Source organism: Magnolia sinica, chromosome 3, assembly GCF_029962835.1.
Source record: "Magnolia sinica isolate HGM2019 chromosome 3, MsV1, whole genome shotgun sequence".
NCBI lineage: Eukaryota > Viridiplantae > Streptophyta > Magnoliopsida > Magnoliales > Magnoliaceae > Magnolia > Magnolia sinica.
Window position 1 is genome coordinate 38,003,410 of NC_080575.1, and position 8,904 is coordinate 38,012,313.

The window sequence follows — 8,904 nt, forward strand, 5'->3', positions numbered from 1 at the left end:
TATGAAGGTTAGGAAGGGTACAGTCATCCTAACATGCCCAGGAGACGATGGTGAACAACAGGGCTTCCTGACGTCATAAACATAAAAGGAAGGAACATGCTCAAAGCCATTGTAGACCCATTTTAATTTTAGTCACAACAGACCATTAAAAACTAAAAACACTCCCTTAAATAAACTATAATCAGTATCAGTTCAGTATGAATACAAAACACAAGCGAAAGAGTCCCCCATCACGCTACAAGCTTCACCTCTTAGCCCTAGCTAAGAGGTTCAGCCACTCATGGACATGATGAGGCTATAATCTCTGGAAAAATTCATAAACAAAGGAAACTAAAGAAGAAGAAGAAAAGCTAAAACCCGTCTCTGCTCTTGTTTCTCTCTCTCTTCTTCTTGTTCCACGTCCCTGCTTCCCAAGTTCCCCCCTTCTCCACGTTATGGAACTCTTTTTATAGCTACTGGAGTGGTGGAAATTAGATTTGGAAAGCTATCGCACGCGCGGCGTAAGCCTGTTCGCAACCAAGTTCGAGGCTTCATAACTCTGACGGTCCAGATTCATCATCTAGACCGAGATGGTGGGCCATGTACACCATCCGCGGACGGCCTTGCATAACGCTGAAGAAGGACGTTTCCTTCTTTGAATTTACTCAGTCAAGGGTCGATTTGACCATGGTGGAAGTGCAGCGCACGGCTGGTGCATTTCTATATTATGCACACACTGTTTAGGTAGGGTCCACTTCGATGTTCTTGAGAAATCCGTTCCGTCCATCTGTTTTCTCATATCTTTTAAATAGTTGAGACCAAAATTAAAGCATATCCAAGGATCAGATGGGCCCCAGATTAATGATTTGTGGGCTGATCTATCCGTTGGGCCACTTTCAGAGGGATCCAATGGCTAAAATTTTAATTATACAGTTAATTTATGGTCCCCACCACATGTATGAAGTTTCGTGTCAATCGGATGGCATGAACCCCGTGACCTTGCATTCTAGACCATTTTTGAACCTTTTTAATGTGAATGGCTTAATTTCCTCGGATCCCTGGCATGTAAATCAGTTGATCTCAGTCCTCTAGAGTCTGCTCCTTGCTCTGGTGACTTCGGAGCGTTAAATCCATGCTTTTAATACTCTTTTTCAATCAAAGCTCCTTATTACATCCTGCAACAAAAACACGATTAAATTATAATATTAGGCATTATCGTGTACGTAAAATTAGGCAGTAATCGGGGTATGACATGCAATATTTGACCCTCAATACAACCCCCAACCAGCATTTTGCTAGTCTCGAGCAACTTATGCAAAAAGTAAGTTAAGAATTACAGAACAATTTCTATAAACTCGAGTGATTTTTGCAGAATAATCTAGATACGAGAATTCTAAGATTCATGAATGTTAGGTATTACTTTCTCCTAGACTCAAGCGCACGGTAAACTTCATAATCAAGTTCTAAGTATTACTCCATCAATTAGAAAAATTCTAAACATTGAGTTCCATAAGTGTATAGTATAATCTCAGCTTATCATCATTAAAATTCACTTCTTTATTTCAGGATATCATTGGTAACCAACAAGATAATTCATGATAACCAAAACTTGCCTCACAGATCATCTTTTCATTTTTTTAGCTTTTAATTTATCTAGTAAAAGTAACGCCAAGAAGGGGAATCAAATCCTCACCTATAGGGAGCAAACCTAAGATGAAGACTGTACACCCAACTTTTTTCCACATATCATCAATGGGGAATTAAATCTACACCTATAGGGAGCAAACCTATGGTGTAGACCATTCGCCCAATCCTTTCAATTTCTCAGGTTGGTTCCTTTTAAGCTTAGTGATCACCAAGTTAACCCTTCAATATCATACTGAAACCTTAATGTGAAAGCGAGATGTAACATGTGAAATCATGACTCAATCAATGTTTATAACTTCTAATTCCGGATTAACAATTCAAACTTAACTGTGAAATCTAATAGATACTGAATCCAAGAGTCATAAATTACCAACATCACATATCTTGAAATTCTCAGTGTGAGATTATCATCAAAATCACTTCAAATTCACAAGAAATTCTAAAAAAAATTTACAAATTTTCACAATTCTTGCTCAAGATCAAGAAAATACTGATTAGGTAACCTAGTCTCCCACCCCCAACCTAAAATCTACATTGTCCTCAATGTAAATGAATAAGCATGCAATGCACATGAGACAACGAAAGTAAATGAGAAGTGATGGGAAGATAATACCTGAACGAAAGAATCAAGAGGCCTTCTATAGAAATCTATATAAGAGAGGGTCAGCATAAGAGAGAAACCAACAAAAAATACAATCCTACCTATACCACTTTCGCAGGCGCTCTCGATTGCATTTAACATATGCAACAAGCCTTTAAACCCCTAGGTTGCCCCTAGTGGACGAGTTATAGTCTCGTGAGGGTTTGCAGTAATGTTACCCATAAACATTGAACTAAGAAAATAAAATGGAATGCAAAGCTAGGTTGCCTGCCAGGAGTGCTAAGTTTACCATCTAACCTCAAGCAGTATAAAACAAACTACTCTAGTCCTATGAAAGCAGGAAACCTACCTATACCTCCATCAGACTAGGAGATCAATCCTGGTAAACAGGATTAGTTAGAGGTATGGACATGTCCTCTGAATCAAATTTCTCGACAAATGGCTTTAAGCGATGTCCATTTACTTTAAATTTCTTGCCATTGTCAGGATCTCTTATCTTAACGGCCCTATGAGGATACGCAGTGACCACAATATAAGGGCTAGTCCAACGAGATCGAAGCATACCTGGAAAGAGATGTAATCGAGAATTATACAAAAGGACTTTCTGACCAGGTGTGAATGATTTCCGTAGAATACGTTGGTCATGAAACGCCTTCATTCTGTCCTTGTAAATTCTCGAGTTCTCGTATGCATCGTTCCGAATTTCTTCGAGTTCATTCAACTGAAGTTTGCGTAGTGAGCCAGTGTTGTCCAGATTGAAATTCAATTTTTTGATTGCCCAGTAGGCTCTCTGTTCCAACTCTATAGGCAAGTGGCAAGCCTTCCCATAGACAAGTCTAAAGGGAGACATTCCAATAGGGGTTTTAAACGCAGTACGGTAAGCCCATAAGGCATTGGTCAATTGGATTGACCAATCCTTATGGTCAGGATTAACCGTTTTCTCCAAAATGTGTTTGATCTCCCTATTAAAAATCTCAACTTGCCCACTTGTCTATGGGTGATATGGGGTGCTCACCTTATGAGAGATACCGTATTTCTTCATTAAACTCTCGAATGCCCTATTACAAAAGTGTGAGCCCCTATCACTAATGATAGCTCGAAGAGTTCCGAATCGGGAAAGGATGTTCTCTTTTAGGAATTTAATGACCATGTGATGGTCATTATTTCGACACGGAATCGCTTCAACCCATTTAGTGACATAGTCTATAGCGAGCAAAATATATAGATTTCCAAAAGATTGGGGGAATGGTCTCATGAAATCAATACCCCAATAATCAAATGCCTCGATGATAAGAATGGGATTTAAGGGCATCATATTTCGACGAGACAATGCTCCCAATTTCTAACAATGCTCACAAGCTTTGCAAAACTCATGAGTGTCCTTGAACATAGGGGGATAATAAAAGCCACACTGTAAAATCTTGGCTGTGGTCTTTTTGTTAAAAAAATGACCACCATAGGCCTGTGAGTGACAAAAGGAGATGACACTCTAATGCTCATCGTCTGGCACACATCTCCTCAGGATTTGGTCTGGGCAATATTTAAACAAATATGGATCATCCCAGAAAAAGTTATGTACCTTGGTAAAGAATTTCTTCTTAACTTGTGCCGTCCAATGTGTCGGTATGGAACCTGTGGCAAGAATATTAGCGATATCAGCAAACCAAGGTGAATGGGAGACTCTGAACAGTTATTCATCAAGGAACATATCATTGATATGGGTTGCCTCAAGGGAATCAGAGGTATTAAGGCGAGAAAGATGGTCGGCCACTACGTTCTCTACTCCCTTTTTATCTTTAATTTCCAAATCAAATTCTTGAAGTAGAAGGATCTATCTTATCAGGCGGGGCTTAGAATCATTCTTAGAAAGAAGATACTTGAGTGCCGCATGATCTGTGTATATAATGATCTTGGATCCGATCAGGTAGGACCTAAATTTGTCCAAGGCGAACACTACGGCTAAGAGTTCCTTTTCCGTAGTCGAGTAGTTCACTTGGGCAGGATTTAGAGTCCTACTCGCATAATGAATGACGTAGGCCTCTTATCTTTTCTCTGACCTAGAACCGCTCCAAGAGCATAATCAGAAGCATCGCACATAAGCTCAAAAGGAAGGCTCCGGTCGGGTGGTTGTATGATGGGTGCACTAGTCAACATACCCTAAAGCTTAGTGAAAGCTTCTTGACATGGCTCAGTCCACTCGTATGGTGCATCCTTTTGAAGTAGATTACATAAAGGACGAGAGAGAAGACTAAAGTCCTTTATGAATCGCCTGTAAAATCCTGCTTGTCCTAAGAAGGATCGCACGTCTCTAATGTTCTTAGGTGGAGGTAGGTTAGAGATAAGATCGATTTTTTTCTTATCCACCTCGATTCCTTTAGACGAGATAATATGTCCAAGGACAATTCCCTTATGAACCATGAAATGACACTTCTCCCAATTAAGTACCAAGTTCTTTTCTTCACATCTTTTCAGCACACATTTAAGACTCTCTAAGCACTTGCTGAAAGATGAACAGAAAACAGAGAAATCGTCCATGATGACCTCTAGATATTTTCCCACCATATCAAAAAATATACTCATCATACATCGTTGAAAGGTAGCAGGGGCATTACATAATCCGAATGGCATCCTTCTCTAGGTAAAGGTGACGTAGGGACATGTAAATGTGGTCTTTTCTTAGTCCTCAAGGGCGATTTCAATCTGATTGTAGCCCGAATACCCGTCAAGGAAATAGTAATAGGAATGACCAACTAGCCTTTCCAAGATTTGATCAATGAATGGCAAAGGGAAGTGGTCCTTCCTCGTGACGGTATGCAGCTTCTTGTAGTCAATGCACATTCTCCAACTAGTAGTAACTCTTGTTGGCACGAGTTTATTATTGGCATTGGCTACGATGGTGATCCCGGACTTCTTAGGAACCACCTGAGTTGGACTCACCCATTGACTATCGGATATGGGGTATATGATACCCACATCCAATAGTTTAAGAACCTCAGCCTTAACCACTTCCGTCATGTTTGGATTTAGTCTACATTGTGATTGTCGAGCGGTCTTCGATTATCCTCAAGATATATGCGGTGAGTACAAATCGAGGGGTCGATTCCCTTGAGGTCCGCTATCTTCCATCCAAGGGCTCCCTTATGTTCAACGAGAGTAGATATAAGCATACTCTCCTGTTCTTTCTCCAGGTGGGCAGAGATCACCACCGGGTATGTTTCATCTTGACCTAAATAAACATATTTCAAATCAGAGGGCAAAGGTTTTAGGTCAAACTTCGGCGGCTTGAGGTTAGACGGTAGAGGCACTACATCAGTTTGGGGTAACTCTTCAAATTGTGGCCTCCACCAGTTAACTTTAAGTACTAGTGTAGTATCAAGTAAGGTACACATCTCTCTAATCATGTCATCATCAAAATCATGGGAGTGGGCCAGACACATCTCTAGAGGGTCAGAGGATAAGGTCAGAGGTGTCGTATTTTCCACTAAAGAGTCAATCATGTTAACGTTGTGGAAATCGCCATCATCCTCTAAGTTTCTGCCGTTTTTGAAAAAGATGTTTGACTCTAATGTCATATTCCCAAAAGACATAGTCATGACACCATTCCTGCAATTGATAATTGTGTTTGAAGTGGTAAGGAATGGGCGACCAAGAATGAGAGGAATCTGAGTGTTCATGTTATTTATAGGTTCGGTGTCCAGGATGATAAAATCTACAGGGTAGTAAAATCTATCAACTTGGACCAACACATCCTCAATTATCCCTCTTGGTACACGAATAGAGTGATCAGCAAGTTGTAGTGTGGTTAGGGTGAGTTTTAATTCACCCAAACCTAAGTGTTTGTATACCGAGTAGGGAATCAGATTGACGCTCGCTCCTAAGTCAAGAAGTGCATGATCAATTCGGTGGTCCCCGATTACACATGATATGGTTGAGCTATCAGGATCTTTGAATTTCTGTGGCACGTCTTGCTTTAGGATGACACTCACTTTCTTGGTCAAGAAGATCTTCTTTTGAATACTCTGTCGCCATTTGGTCGTGCATAAGTCTTTCAGGAATTTGACATATGAAGGTATCTGTTTTACGACATCAAGTAGAGGAATGTTGACTTTCACTTGTTTCAACACCTCTAAGATATCCTGAGAGTTAGAGAGAGGTTTTGGTGCGACCAACCATTGGGAAAATGGAGCAACTGTCTTTTCTAAAAGTTCTGGTTCTAATTTTTGTGGGGCCTCACTAGATCCATCATTGTTGTCCTCTTCTAGTTCTTGAGGCTTTTCGGGCCTAACCGGAAGAGTTTTATCAATGATCTTCCCACTCCTAAGAGTGGTGATGGATTTAGCGTGCTCCATTTGATTTGAAGAGCTGGGATTACTTATCTCGTAATGTGGTTTAGGATTGGGGAGCGGTTGTGCAGGAAGCATCCCCTTTTCTATAACCGTCATATGTGAATCCATCTTTTGCGTAAAATCTCGCATTGCTTGGGTCATCTCTTGAAAGGAATTTTCAACCGGTTCTTCTTGAGGTTTCCCCTGATTTGGATTTTAATTGAAGAAACTTTGAGGGGTAGCAGTTTGTCCATTTCTCCAACTAAAGTTTGGATGATTTTTCCAACCAGGATTGTACGTACTAGAGGTCGGTCCATTGAAAGGTTTTTGATAATTATTTACGGCATTGGATTGTTCATTCAAAACTTCTCGAAAGGCGGGTATTGTAGAACAATTTTCAGTTGTATGAATGTTGCAATCACAGATGCCACAAACACTTTCATTAACCTTATCCTTCTTTCTTTCCATGGCCTCAACTTTCCTTATGAGCTTAGTCACTTTACACTTGAGATCATCATCTTCTTTCAAGAGATACAATCTACCTTTCTCCTTAGATTGAGTCGGCCTAGACGTGGTGTTCGATTTTGGGTAATAATCTCATGATTGTGTTTTTTCAGCAAGACTATCGAGGTAATCCTATACCTCGTCGACATTTTTATTAATGAATTCTCCATTACACGTTGTCTCGACCATTTGGCGCTTGGAAGATGTCAGTCCATCGTAGAAAAAATTTGTAATGTGCCACGTTTCAAAGCCGTGTTGTGGGCATGAACTGACCAAATCCTTGAACCTTTCCCAACATTGGTAAGATGTTTCATCCTCCTTTTGGGTGAAGTTCATGATTGCTTTTCTAAGGGTAATCGTTTTATGATGTGGAAAAAATTTCTTTATAAATTCCCTTTGCATATCATTCCATGTGCCAATGGATCTAGGACGCAGTGAATGTAACCACGTCTTAGCCTTCTCCTTTAAGGAAAAAGTAAAGAGTCTCAGCTTGACTGTATCCTCAGACACATTTTGAAAATATAAAGTGGCTATGATCTCTTCAAACTCTTTCAAATGTAGATATGGTTCTTTAGATTCAAGCCCATGGAACTTAGGAAGGAGTTGGATAACCCCTGGCTTGATGTCCATATGTCCTGTATTTTCAAGAAAAATCATGCATGAGGGCGTACTCACCCCTGCTAGTTGTAAATAATCTCGTAAAGTATGAGGTGGGGGTGCTTGATGCACCTCATTCTCATCCTGAATGTCCTTCACCCTAGGTTGGGGTAAAAGAGGTTGGTTTTCAGCTATCACTTCAATTAATTTAGGGGATTTCGAGTGGTGTCTAGTCCTGCGATGGATAGTTAACCCCTTAACCAGTCCTCCTTCAGTCAAGATACGTCGAGTATTGTCACGAGCCCACTTGGGCATGAAACACTCATAGCCCTCAATCAAATTTGAAACCTAAACCTAAGAAAGGAAAAGAAAATCTAGAAAGAAAGAGAGGGTTGGAAAGAAGTTACCAAATTGGAGTCCTTAAGTTAAAAACCTGCAAAAGAAAACAAAACAAGTCAGTTTCTAAAGAGAAGGTCTAGAATTAGAAAATCCTTAAAAAGAAAGATAGAAGTAAATTAGTTTCTAAAAGAAGAAATTCCTAAAGGAAAGTGGAAATTTAAAATAAATTAGGAAAGGCCCTAAACTAGAAAGTAAGTTACTAAAAGAGATCTGAAAAATAGAAAGTAGAGAAAGAGCTTACCGAATTAGAAATTTCTATCTTAAAAGCCTACAAAATAGGAAGGTTAATTTCTATAAAAAAATCTATAAGTAGGAAACTTCTAAAAATAAATTATGAACCAAAGTTAGATTCTAAAAGGATTAGAATTAGAAAGTTACTAAAAATAAAAATATAAAGTTAGTTTCTAAAAAAAAGGAAAATTTTCTAATACTAGAAAATAGAAAGTTACCTAAAAGAAGAATCTAAATCTAAAATTAGAAAAGTACAGAAAGTAAGAGGAGAAGTTAGAAAGATGGTACCAAATGAGAAGTTCCTATGTTAAGATCCTGTAAAAGAAAACAAAAGAGATTAGTTTCTAAAGAGGAAAGTTCCCTAAACCTAGAAGCTAAGTTAGTTTCTAAAAAGAAGACCCAGAATTAGAAAGTTTCTAGAATAGAAAATTTAAACCTAAAATTAAAAAGTTTCTAAAAAATAAACTAATTCTTTAAAAAGGAAAGTTTCTAAAACTAAAATAAAGGAAGATGATTTAGTTTCTAAAATTAGAAAGAATTACTAAAAAGGGAAATAACTAACCTAGTTTCTAAAAACAAAAGAGAAAAGTGTCTAAAAATAAACTATTTCCTAAAAATAGA

General features: G+C 38.8%; 1 non-coding gene across 1 annotated transcript; it reads left to right on the plus strand.

The window, feature by feature from the left end:
- Positions 1-7,303: 7,303 nt before the first annotated feature.
- Positions 7,304-7,410, plus strand: LOC131241757 (small nucleolar RNA R71). The gene has a single exon (XR_009169320.1). It is a non-coding gene; the product is annotated as a small nucleolar RNA R71 (small nucleolar RNA).
- The last annotated feature ends 1,494 nt before the right edge of the window (positions 7,411-8,904 follow it).